Source organism: Scyliorhinus canicula, chromosome 17 (genome assembly GCF_902713615.1).
Source record: "Scyliorhinus canicula chromosome 17, sScyCan1.1, whole genome shotgun sequence".
In the NCBI taxonomy this organism is placed as follows: domain Eukaryota; kingdom Metazoa; phylum Chordata; class Chondrichthyes; order Carcharhiniformes; family Scyliorhinidae; genus Scyliorhinus; species Scyliorhinus canicula.
Window position 1 is genome coordinate 62,411,019 of NC_052162.1, and position 14,314 is coordinate 62,425,332.

Genomic DNA, 14,314 nt, shown 5'->3' on the forward strand with positions numbered 1-14,314 from the left:
CAACACTGTGTACCTTCTCTATTCCCCCCCACCTCCGAAAACAATCATTGAACACTACTATCCACTTCCAGTCATTGATTCAACTTCGTATCCATGTCATGTGTGTTCCTTTTTATTGCATGGGCTTCAACTTGGCTGACAAGTCTATGATGTTGCACTTTATGACACTCCTTTTAGAAGTTCATATACACCACATCAACTGCATGATCTTCATGGATTCTCTCAGTTTGCTCTTCAAGAGACTCGATCAATTTAGTTAATCACGATTTGTCTTTAACACACCTGCGCTGTTTTTCATTAATTAATCTACATTTGTCCAAATGACTGTTAATTTTGTTCCAGATTATTATTTCTATAAGCTTTTCCACCACCAGTCCTCAGGCAGAATGCCTGTTTCTAAGGTGGATTCAAAGATCATTGCCAGTATCTCTGCAATTTCGCCCTAAATTTCCTCAGCACCCTTCGATGCATCCCTTCTGGTCTTGGCGAATATCACCTTTCATCAGCCTTTCATCAATTATTAAGTTATCCATTTTTAGGTCATGCAGTATCTCAATTATCTCTTGACTACGGCTTTGACAGCACTTGCTTCTGTAGAGACAAATAAATGCAACATATTAATTTACTACTTCATTCATGCCCTCTGCTTCTATGCACAGATAGATCACTTGCTTTGTCTCCAATTAGCATCACTTATCCGCTCACAATCTTTTTACACATACAGAAGGCTTTCGAACCCCCCATTATGTTAATTTTCATACTCTCCTTTTGGCTCTCATTACATTTTCTCTTCCCCCTGAGATTTCTACATTCAGCTTGGTTTTTATTCATAGTTTCAACCTGACATCTGTACCCTTTTTCTGTTTCATCTTACTTCTATCTATTTCGTTACCGTTCACGGACCTCTGGTTTTGGTTGTCCTCCCCCATCCCTTGTGGAAATATGCTTCAACTGTACTCGAACTATCTCATCTTTAAAGATGGCCCATTTTTCTCTTAAGTTTTACCTGCCAATTTTTCATTCGATTTTACCCATGAAAGCTTCATTGAAACATCCGACTGAAATTAGCCTTATCAATTAAGCAATTTCACTCTCTGTTGCTGTTTCCAAAGATAATCTTTGTAATTGCACATCTTTGTAATTTCCTTGCAAAGTTGGTCCTCTACATATTTCCCAGTAGTTGGTGGCCTATAGAATACACCCAGTAGTGTAACGGCACCTCAATTATTTCTTAACTCTAACTAAATCGATTCTGTCCTTGACAGTTCCAATGCATCCTTTCTTGGCAACACAGTAATATTCTCCTTAATTAATACTACAACCACACCTCTCTTATTTCCTTTGCTCACATTCCAGTAATATTTAGTACCCAGTCATGCACCTTTTTAAGCCAAGTCTTCCTGATCATCATAGTATTGTATTCCTATGTGACCACTTGTACCTGCAGCTGACCAATCTTATTTCTCGTACCCTCTGTGTTTATACAAGTACACTGTAAATCTGAATTAGACCGTACTGTATTCTCTTTGGTCTGATCCCACCAAACAACTTTATCTCTCCTATTCATTTGTGCTTATTTGCCAGCTAATGGTATCTGTTTATTTTACTTACTCATTCATGAGATGTGGGTGTCACTATCATGGCCAGCATTTATTGCCCATCTGTAATTGTTCTTGAAAAGTTGACGATAAATCACTCCCTTGAACCACTGCAATCCGTGTGATGAATATTGTGGTGGATCTCAAACAACTGGTTAACTTGCTGGGCTATTTTGGAAGGCAGGCAGGAGTCAAGAACATTCTGTGGTTTGCAGTCACACATAGGTCCCAACCAATATCCGACGCTTTAATAGCAGCGTGAATGCATTCCCGCCCAGCACCTCATGGGCATGCAAATCTACAGTAACACTTGTTAACATATCATTAACTGCATTAACTGGCCCAATTCAGTAGTCTCCAGCCTCCTGAAAAGCTCCACCTCCACCAGGCGGAAGTAATGCCGTGCGGTTCACTTGTGGTATTTAAAAACAGGAATGGCTGCTGAGGGAGTGAGAGGAGGTAAGCCAAAGTTTCCAAAGGCGCAAACATGGGCTGCCAGGTGTTCTGCTGGCTGGGGGGGGGGGGGGGGGGGGGGGCATCTGTCAGAGCCGCGGTACGTAGCAGCGGGCAACCAAGAGATGGGCCGTGGGCCCTGGATGTCCTGGCACCGACATCCCGTCTCAACCAGGGTCTCCGTGCTCACAGCCATAGAGCACAGGGACTATGCCACTTTCCTCTAGGACTGTGCTATGTCCTTCTGGGACTGGGCCACACCACTCAGAGAATATGCCAGGCCCTGCTGTGACTGACTCAAGGCAGCCAGTGCCAGGCCAATGCTCTCAATGCCTGCAGCCATGGCTCTTTGTGAATGGGTCACACTCTGGAGCACCACAGCTATATCCATGTGGCCCTGGTACATGGCTTCCTGTGACAGGGCAGCCCTAGCCTATGCCTCAACCACTGCCTGCACACTGTGCCCCAGGCTTTGGATATTCTGACCCATGGCAGATACCTTTGCATCCAAGGCCCCTACCGCAGATGACACCTGTGCGTTATTGGCCTGGGTGGCACGCATTGTCGACAATGCCTCCTGCTCCTGCAGGCGGTTGGACTTCTCCGACTAAACTTGCAGGTACTGGATGGTTGCTGACAGCCCCTCATGTAGTTTCCAGCTCTGCACCTGCATCTCCAACATTGATGGGACTGCTCTTTCCAGAATTGCTAGACCAGTCTGGACGACAGCTAGTCCCTGGGGCCTCCCTCCATCCACTCTCTCCCTCGGAGGTTCCTATCTCCACCTAATGTACAGCTGCATGTGTGTGTTTTGCACCAGCTTGTGCCCCGGGAGACTCTTCATTAACATGTCCAGTCGAGGCGAGTGTTTCTGGGATGGTGGAGGGTGTTGGTGACAGCAGTGACGAGAAGTTGGTGTTGACCCCGGACATGGGGTGTTGCAATGTTGTGGATGGGGTGAGGGGCCCCGGACGATCCCGCCTCATCGCCTGGTGAGTCCTGGGGTTGCGGCTCAAAGCAGGGAACACCATCCGGTTCTTCATCGTCTGGTGGTAACCCTGCAAGACACAAGACAAGACGCATGGTTAGATCGCGGGTAGGTGTGGTGTGGGGGAGGGGTAACTGATATGCCATACGGACATTGCAAGGCATTGGGGGCTCACTAGGTTGTGCCATGGAGCCACCGCCTCTGCGAGAGCACGGTCTCCCACCCCGCCGACCAGGTCCAACACCCTCCTGTCTTCTCCCGTTCCCGGTGGCCTTCTCCTGGGGGGACAAATATTACACAGTGTGTGCCACCCAGATGTGGGCAGCGCAGGAGGTCCTTGGCTAGCGGCCTGTGTATGTGGGGCACCTGGCCATGGCGGGTGGTATGGGTGTTGGCATGTGGTGCAGGGTGGGGGGGCTGCCGGCGGGTAGGATGCGGGTGCCCTCTGGTGAGCAGGGTGGGTGTGTGTGGGGTGTGGTGTGGGGGTGTGTGGGATGGGGGTGGTGCCGGAGGCATGGAGGTGGTGACCCACCATGTCTGGCCAGCAGGGTTGCCCACTCTAACCCAGCCTACAGGTCCACTGGGTGGGGCTGCATGGGATTGGGGGGGGGCAGGATTTTGGAGGGGTAAGGCGTGGGCGTGTGTGCAATGGGGATGGTGCCTGGCTGCCCTGAGGAGTCCATGCAGCTTCCTTTTGCACTGCTGTCCGGTCCTTACAATGGGACCCACAGCACTCATGGCCTCTGCCACCTGCACCCAGTACGGTTGACATTGATGGTTTGCAGCCGTCTTCCCACCCCAGAGAATAGGGTATCCTGTCTCTCCTCTACGACACCCAGCAGTGTCTCCTGCTCTGCATCTGCGAATCTTGGGGCTGCTCTCTGGGGTGCCATCTTCTTGGCTGGAATGAGAGTGCGTGTGGAGTGATTCTATTCAGCTCCAGCTTGTGAAGATCTCCAGTGCCAATCCCACATGCAGCAAATCCAAACCCGGCATGAGTTGGAATTGAACTGGTTTCACGTGGCGTGATTGCTGGCCCATTTGCAAGTCCTAAATTGCCCCGGGACCAGCGCCGCCATCTGAACCGTGGAACACCTGCCATTCAGTCCTGACACCAGCACTTAGGGCGGGATTCTCTGCTTGCTGACGCTGAAATTGCATTCAGCGATTGGCCAGAGAATCCGGTTTGACGCCGAAATTGGTGGCGACGCCTGTTTTCGGATGCTCCACCCCTCCAAATCGGTGTTATCGGTGAGTACGTTGCACGCCGTTGGGCCGGCCTCAGGATATCACCTGAAGACCCTCCCCCAAATGCTCCACCCCTAATGGGCCGACTTCCCAACGGCGTGGATCACTTGAGATCTGAGGTTTCTGGACTGTGTCCAGCGCTGCCACAGTCGGGGGGTAGGGTGCCGTTCTGCTCGCTGGGGGGGGGACCCATGGGGGGAGTGGTCCGGGGTTGGCGAGAGGGGTTACAGGAGGGGCACTATCTTGCAGGCCGGGTCCGCTGGTCGCCGCCATTCGCCTGCGCGACCTGCACGTACCCGGCAATTATCCGTCCGTATCTGCAGGGACATCCAGGGGTTTTATATGGCGTGGCTGCTAGCCCTTCACCAGGTGGAGCATCGGTGCGGGGGCGCCGCTGACTTTTTGGTCGTAATACTAGACACGTGCTCCAGACATAGCCTCAAAATCAGAGAATCCTGTTTGCGTGGGTTTCGCCTCCACAACCCAAAGATGTGCAGGCTAGGTGGATTGGCCACGCTAAATTGCCCCTTAATTGTAAAAAATTAATTGGGCACTCTAAATTTATTTTAAACAAATTAGAGAATCCAGCCCTAATCTCTCAAGTGGAGAATTCCACTCCTCATGTCCTGAACAACCTCATGTGCAGGAAATGTTAGCGATTTGAGCAGCTCCAACTTCAGGTTTTGGAGACTGAGTCGCAGCTGAAGTCACTGCAGTGCATCTGTGAGACTGATAGTTACATGGACAATATGTTTCTGGATGTGGTCACTGATGCACTATCAATTATGATGAGACGAGAGTAGAAAGTAATCGAGGCTTTATTAAGCAGAGATGTGTAGCCTCCTGCAGCTGCTGCCAAAATGGCTGCAGCTCGGTGAGCACACACATTTATGCTCCGCCTACTGGGCGGAGCCAGGAGGCAGGGATCTACCCCCTGTACCTGTAGTACAGGAGCCTTACCGTATTACATCTCATGTATGTGATATATACAAACAGTGGTGACTACCACAGTCACCCCACAGCCTACGTCCGAACAGGCAGAAAGGTGACCATCCTTCAGTGAAGGAAGACCAACCATGTAGCACAGTGTGTATCCCATTTTCTAATTGGTATTCAGTTGTGAATACTGATGAAAGTCATGTTTCCCCTGTGGAGTGCAGCCAATGCCAAGTCCAGGGTTGGCTTAGCTGTGTAAGGAGGGGCTGGAAGAAGAATGAAGAAGCAATAGTGATAGGGGATTCAATAGTTACAGGAACAGACAGATGATTTTGCAGTTGCAGACATAAATATTGCCCCTATAGTGTCAGTGGCAAAGATGTGACTGAGCAGCTGCAGAACACTCTGAGAGGGGTGGGTATAAGGCCAGTGGCAGTAGTCCACATAAATACCCAATGACATAGATGGAAGGAGGAATGAGGTCCTTGAGGCAGCTTTTATGGAGCTAGGAAAGGAACCAGTAAGCAAGACCTCAAAGGTAGCAATCTCTGGGCTGCCTGCTGTGTCATGCGCTCATGAGTTTGGAGGAGGATTGTGTAGATGAATGTGTGGCTGGGGAGATGATGCGGGAGTGAGGATTATAGGTTCTTGGGACATTGGGACCAATTCCTGGGCGGGTGGATGCAACAATTGAATCGCCATAGGCTGAATCAGTACCAATGGTTTCAATAGTTTGTTAGTGCTATTGAGGAGGGTTTAATTTGGCAAGGAATGGGAATCAGGAGGTAACATTAGAATAGGAAAACAAAGTGCAATAAGGACTGGGAGTGACAGATAGCATTAATGTAAGAAATAGTAAGACATTAGGTGAGGTCTGAGTGAAAGGGGATGCAATGAGTTTCTCATTAGATATACTGTGCACGTGAATTAACTTACAGAGCTTTGTTAGTAAGATTGGTGGGCTGAAGGCAGCACGGTGGCCTAGTGGTTAGCACAACTGCCTCACGGTGCTGAGGTCCCACGTTCGATCCCGGCTCTGGGTCACTGTCCGTGTGGAGTTTGCATAGTCTCCCCGTGTCTGTGTGGGTTTCGCCCCCACAACCCAAAAATGTGCAGAGTAGGTGGATTGGCCACGCTAAATTGCCCCTTAATTGGAAAAAATAATTGGGTAATCTAAATTTTAAAAAAAAGATTGGTGGGCTGTAGGTGCTAATAGAATCATGGAATCATAGAATCCCTACAGTGCAGAAGGAAGCCATTTGGCCCACAAAGTGTGCCCCAGTCCATATATCCCACCCTATCCCTGCAACCCCATAACCTTCACATACCTGGACACTAAGTGGGCGAATCCACCTACCCAGTACATCTTTGGACTGCGGGAGGAAACCGGAGCACTCGGATGAAACCCACGCAAACACAGGGAGAACGTACAAACTCCACACAAACAGTCACCCAAGGCCGGAATTGAACCCAGGTCCCTGGCACTATGAGGCAGCAGTGCTAACCAATAGACATGGGGGAATATGATGTCAAGGTGATGACAGAAACCTGCTCAAAAAAGGGGCTGGATTATGTACGAAATATTCCAGTGTATAAGGTGATCAGGAAAGATAGGAAAGGAAGTATAGGAGGATGAGTGACTATTGTGGTGAGTATTGCAGTGCTGGATAGAGAGAATGTTCTAGAGGAGTCAAGAACAAAATCTATTTGGTTAGTGCTGAGAAACAGCAGAGGAACCCTTATCCAACCGGTGCATTCTATAGATCCTAACTAGTGGGAAAGACACAGAAGAACACATTTGCAAGGAAATACAGAGGTGCAAGAACTATAGAGTAGTTATAATGATATAGATAGAAGGGGGAATGAGGTCCCTGAGGCAGTTTTTATGGAGCTAGGAAAGGAACTAGTAAGCAGGATCTCAAAGGTAGCAATCTCAGGGTTGCCTGCTGTGCCATGCGCTCATGAGCTTGAAGGAGGTGGATTATGTAGATGAATGTGTGGCTGGGGAGATGATGCAGGAGTGAGGATTATATGTTCTTGGGAGTTAACTCTCCCAATGTGGAGTGGGATAGTATTGTTGTAAAAGGCAGTGAGGAGCAAGAGTTTCTGAAGTGTGTTTGGGAGAAATGCCTTGACCAGCGTGTTTCTAGTTATGGGTAATGAGATGGTCAAGTGGGAGGTCTTGTGCAGTGGGGAACATCCCTCCCTCTGAGCCAGAAGCTCTGGGTTTGAGCCCCACCGCAGGATTTGATGGCCAAGGAATGTGTTCACAACACCGTCAAACAGGTTGAGTGTCAATGTGCAAATCCTTCCAACATGCCAATGGCTGGCGGTGAGAGTGGGAGAGACTCCAGGTCAGCCATGCTTGGTGTGGAGTGGCATCCCTCAAGCTATAAGGCCCTGACAACAGACTAGCGACCTGTTCCGTGTGTTACTAGCTGTGGAAACAAACAAGAGTCTGCTTTAGTGCACGAATAGGTATGGGAGGAGAAATGGAATTGAAAGATGGTCGAGTGTATCAAGTGTCAGCAGGGAGTCATTTTGGGAACAATGATCATTTTATCTTAAAGGTTTAAGTTTGCAATGGAAAAGGAGTAGAAATGATTTCAATCGGATGAGCAACGGATCTGGTCCAGGTAAATTGAATCAAAGATTAATAGGTAAATTTGCAACAGAATGGAGGCGCATTCTCATGAGGGAAAAAGGACAAAGCAAGCCAGAGTTCCCTGGATGATGAATGAGTTAGAGAGTGACATGAAGCAGAATAACAAAGAACAAATAACAAAGAAAATTACAGCACAGGAACAGGCCCTTCTGCCCTCCCAGCCTGCGCCGATCCAGATCCTTTATCTAAACCTGTCTCCTATTTTCCAAAAGAACAAAGAAAATTACAGCAGAAAATAAGGGTGCAGATGACAGATGTCAAGCTGATACCATATGTATGTATGTAAACCAGTCTTTTAGACCAAAAGTCATGGGGCTGACTTGTTCCCAAGAATTCGTTTGAGGTCTGATGTGCATGCTTAATTGGGCCTAATGGCATAAAGTTCCTTTTAGCACACCTTCACGCACCTTTTGTTTTCCTTTGGGGAATAGTGGGGAGGTGATTGCAACGCATCCTCACAATGAGAGGTATAAGATTCCACAAGATGAGGGTTGAGTGTTTGTCCTGTAACTGCTATTAGAACATAGAACAAAGAAAAATACAGCACAGAACAGGTCCTCCTGCTATTGTAAATTTTCAGACATTGAAGCCAACTTGTGAATCATGCATCCTGCAGCAGCCATCTTTTTGTTCAGCAAAATCCAGCTTTTAAATCAGCAGAAAGGTAAGATTTGATTTAAACAGTTTATGATCCCTGTCATGCGTTGGGGCTGTGTTTTTCAAACTTTTTTACCCAAGATCCACTTTTACCAACCTTCGGGACCCATGCCAACTGACTTCGCGACCCACGCCGGCTGACCTCCGCGACCCACGGCAGCCGACCTTCATGACCGATCCTGGCTGACCATCGCAACACACGATTCTTACTTACCTTTAATGCACAGAAGAACCTGCTCGGTCCTCATAATCTCACTTGCTTTGTCATTCAATGTTACATTTCTGCTCAGGACTTAAGCTGACGATTTAAGTTCTCGCTGCCTCCTTTGAAAAAATTCACGAGGTTTGTCCTCAAACTCGCCAAGCTTAGTCTTCAAATGCCTTTTAAGTTTTGAGGGTTTAAACTTTCATTTGCCAGTACTTCCCTGCATTTAGCACACATGAGCTTTGCATCCTGATTTGCATTGGCACGTTTAAAGCCATACCTCAAGAAATCAGCTTTATACAGTATTGTTTTGTTCCCAATTTTATTTTCTACTTAATGGATTGTTCATCCGAGGTCCTGGAGCTCTGTACAGAGCTGAAACCAGCACTACTTTGTCTTGCAGTGGACCCTCCTGAGCAGCTCTCTCCAGCAGATTCAGTTCTGAGATCCTTGCCTGGCCACTGGCCCTCTTTTCCTTATTACAAAATAACCCATCTTCAGTTCTTCACACTGTCTTGTTACTTGCTTGCTGGCAGCTACAAAATGGAGAATTTCTCCTCTGTGATTTTGTGCCTAAAGTAGAGACCTGTAGGGCGCATGATGTCAGTGTATGTGCCTGACGCATGACCTTCTCTCTGCCGCTGCCTCTGGTGGAAAGACCCCATTGTTCATATTTAAAGGCCGGTCGCGGTTGGCATTCTTTGTTTGACTTTGAAAATTAATTTCCAATACCTGATTTTCCCAAGTTTATGACTTTTTGCCACTGAAAATGAAAGCAATTTCAGTTGAACATGCACATCCTTACATTTAAACACACACTTTGTTTTAAATATATTCCTATTTCTTTAGAAATTTTAACAAGTATAGAAAAAATTACAATCTAGTTTTTACTTTACAAACTATGACTTTAGATGAGATGAAGTAACTTATCAAACACACACAACGTCACAGTATTTCTTTCTGGTTCCACTGCATTGCACTATCCAAGTCATCTCCTGCCCCATTCTCACCAAAAGCACTTACTTCCTGATTTCCAGAGAGTGGTGACACAATGTGATGATTCTGTAGGTTTCTTCCTGTGTTGATGTGTCGGCTGCATTGACTGGCCTCATTTGATCAGTATTCCTCGCTTACAAAATCTGGCCTGTCTTCCCTCTCACTGTCACAGACTGTGGATCACGTCCCGACACTCCATGTTACGGGAGTGCAAGCGGACGTTGTGCCGCCATTGAACAGCTCGACGACACAGCCAATCAGTAGCAGGGGACGAGCCAAGCAGTGCGCAGAGGGCAAGCACCAGAGCGGAGCTCCAAGCTGGGGCCACCATTGTTAGCATCGTCTGCCCACCTGGCCGCCCATCAGCAACTCCCCCCACCCCAGCGCGTGGTGACCAACACACAGCCCAGCCTTGCGCCGCCCTGTTAGACATTATACAGGCCAATTGGCTGGGAGATTGCCACTCGAATTAGCGGCAGGAAAAACAAACGTTTCTTGTGTGTGCCTTTAAACTAATGAACCATAGTAATAACTAGTAAGTAATTGATAATCGCTGCACCATAAGAAGGGTGTGAAGGCGATATTGAGGTTGCAAAAAAATACTTTGCGGAATGGTTCTAGGTATCAGAGACTTCAGTTATGAGATAGGAGACACACAGGGGCTGTTCGCCTGGAGAAGAGAAGGATGATAGAGGAGTTCAAACTCATGAGGGGTCTGCACAAGCTAGGTAGGGAAAAAATGTTCCCACTGACAAAGGGGGTCAAGAATAAAAGGTTTAATTTAAGATGAAGGGCAAATAACCTGAGAAGGTTCACTTCATTGATACCTTGCATATTGGATTTGTTTTATTGTCACGTGTACCGAGGTACAGTGAAAAGTATTGTTCTGCATACAGTCCAGGCAGACGATGTGTGAAGAGATCAGACCAGTCCATAAGAGGGTCATTCAGGAGTCTGGTTACAGCGGGGAAGAAGCTGTTTTTGAATCTGTTAGTGCATGTTCTCAGACTTCAAAAAAAACATTTAGAGTACCCAATTATTTTTTTTCCCAATTAAGGGGCCAATCCACCTACCATGCATATCTTTTGGTTGTGGGATGAGACCCGTGCAGACATGGGAAGAATGTGAAAGTCCACATAGACAGTGACCCAGGGCCGGGATCGAACCGGGTCCTCAGTGCCCTAGGCAGCAGTGCTAACCACTGCACCACCATGCCGCCCTTTCTCAGACTTCTGTATCTCCTGCCCAACGATAGAAGTTAGAAGAGTGAATAACCCGGGTGGGAGGGGTCTTTGATTAATTATGCTGCCCGTTTTCCCAATGCAGCAGGAGGTGTAGACAGAGTCAATGGATGGGAGGCGGATTCGTGTGATGGACTGGGCTGTGTTAACGACTTTCTGTAGTTTCTTACGGTCTTGGGCTGAGCAGTTATCATGTTATTTGCTGTGATGCAGCCAGGTACGATGCTTTCTATGGTGCACCTGTAAAAGTTGGCAAGTTTCAATGTGGAGATGCTGGGTTTCCTTAGTTCCCTGAGAAAGTATAGGCGCTGTTGTGCTCTTCCAAAGGCATTTAAGAAGTTCAGCACCATTCAGGACAAAGCAACCCATTTGATCAGCACCCCATCGAGCACCTTAAAACATTCACTCCGTACACCACTAACACACCTTGGCAGCTATTCATTCTCATAATCGTATGTTGAGGAAGAATGAGGCTGAAGTTCGCCTGTATCTGAACACAGCTTTCTTCCAAGACAGCAAATTAAAGACACACACTCTCCCTGCTCCACTCAGTCAACTGGTTTATATACTCTTGGAATGATTCTTTAATCCTTTCCCAATCGGGGGCGGTTGTGCTTAATTACCAACTTAAAGCACGTATTTTGTTGCAGCACTATTTCAACATCAACAGCAGCCGTGTGCATCATGTACAAAATGTGCTGCAGAAACTCACCAAGCTTCTTCACAAGCACCTTGCAAACCTGCGACGCCTGATGCCTAGAATAGCAAACACACCCCACCCGATCCCTCAGTTCCTGCACACTCTTTAGCGTGTGGGAACACCACGCGTGGGTACACCACCTTTTGCAAGTTCGCCTCCAAGTCACACATCATTTTGACTTGGAAATGTACCACCGTTCCTTCGTTGTCACTGAGTCAAAGCACTGGAACCTGCTGTCCAACAACACTGTAGGTATACTTATATCACACAGAGTACAGCAGTTCAAAGTTACAGCTCATCACCATATTCTGAAGTAAAATTAAGGATGGGAAATAAATGCTGAGTTTACCGGTGATGCTCACTTCTCATGAACAAATGTGAACAAAAATGTAATTAAATTCTCCAGTTCCAAAGGTGGGATTTGGACTCATGGCTCCCGGGGCATTCGTCCAGGATTACTAAACAAGTAACCTGACCACATACCCTTTAGAATGTTTATCTAGGTGGATACTAGATGGGAAGATCATTGGGTTGCGATCTACCTCCCATATTATCACTCAGTGTCAAGGTACAGCAATAAAAGCTGCCACGTTAGTGTGGTTTCAGATGGTAGCTGAAGCATGTCAGCTTGAATCCTAACAAGAATGGTTACATTTTAGGAGGGATAGGATGAGTGGCGAAAAAGAACATTAAAAATAAAATCAAGAGGAGATGAGCAGGCAGAATCCATTTACAGCTGTTCGTTTCAGAGAGTGCAGAAGGTTGTAAAGTTTAAGAACAGGGCAAAGGTATGCTGAATAGGTTGATAAGGAATAGATGGAATTCATCAGAGAGAAGTATGAGGTGATGCATTTTGGCAGAAGGAATACGAAGAGGGATACAGATTTGATGGCATAGTTCCAAAGTGTGTGCAGGAACAGAGGGATCTGGGGGTGCATTAGCATCGACCTCTGAAGGTAACAAGAACATGTTGAGAAAGTGGTGAGAAAAGCTATGGGATCTTGAGCTTCATAAATAGATGTATGGAGAACAAAAGCAGGGAAATGATGCTGAATCTTTATAAAGGCCAGGTCACAACGAGAGTACTACATCCAGTTCTGCTCGCCAAACTTTAGAAAGGACGTGAACGGCCTTGAGACAATGCAGTGGAGATTTACAAGAATGGGATGGGGATTTTAGCAGCAAGATAGGTTGGAGAAGCTGGAGTTATTCTCTTTGGAACAAAGGAGGCTTGATAGAAATGCACAAGGTTATGATAGATGGTGGTGTGGCCACTGGACGATTAACCCAGAGGTCCAAGTTAATGCTCTGGGGCAACAGGTTCAAATACCAATTCAAATGGTGGAATATAAATTTAATTAATAAATCTGGAAATTAAAAGTTAGTAACAGTGACCATGAGTTGATTGTTGTAAAAACCCATTCATTTCACTAATAGGGAAGGAGGCCTGCTGTCCTGACTTGGTGTGGTCAGGTGACTCCAAGACCCATAGCAGTTGCCTCTGAAATGGCCTAGCAAGCCACTCAGTTATATGAACCACTGCAAAGTCGACAAAAACGGGATGAAACCAGAAGGATCACCCAGCATCAACGAAGGCATCGGAAACAACAACGGCAATCCCAGCCCTGGCAACACTTACAAAGTCCTCCTTTTGGCCTGTGCCAAAATTGGGAGAGCTGTCTCTCAGACTAGTGAAGAAACAGAAGAAACAGCCTGACACAGTCACATTCATGGAATCAAACCTGACAGACACTGTCCCAGGTACCACCATCACCATCTCTGGGTATGCCCTGTCCCATCGACAGGACAGAACAACAAGAGCTGGAAGCACAATAGTACACAGGAAGTTGCCACGGGAATGTCAGCCTGGGAGTTCTCAACATCAATTCTAGACCCCATCAAGTTTCATGGCATTAGGTCAAACAGTGGCAAGGAAGCCTTCTGCTGATGAATCAGTACTTCATGTTGAACACTATTTGGTGGAAGAACTGAGGTTGGCAAGGGTGCAGAATGTACTCTGGGTGTGGGATTTCACTGTCCAACATCGAGTTACTCGGTAGCACCTCTACTGACTGAGCTGGCCATCCTAAAGGACCAGATGCTCGACTGGGTCTCGGGCAGGTGGTGAAAGAACCAAGAGTAACAACCTAGGCTTCATCCTACCAATCTATTTGTCACAGATGCACCTGTCTATGACCATATTAGCAGGAGTGACCACCACACAATGTTTGTGGAGACAAAATCAGGTCTTCACATTGAGGAGACCTCCAGAGTCTTGTATAGCACTAATACCCTACTACATGGGATAGATTTTGAACAGATCGAGCAGCATAAAACTGGGCCTCCATGAGGCACCCTGGGCCATCAGCAGCACCAGAATTGAACTCAACGACAATCCGTAATCTCATGGCCTGGCATATGCTCCACTCTACCAAACGCCTCGTCAATATCTTCATCAAGACCATCACGTGTGTGTTTAACAGGCACATGGGCCTACATGACTCACATTCCACTGGGTCCCTATCCTTCTTTGGGATTAGCAAAATCGATGCCTGAGTCAACATGGCCAGGAGCTCCCCACACACCAAAGAATCAGAAAACATCTCCAGGATATCTGGGGCCAATTC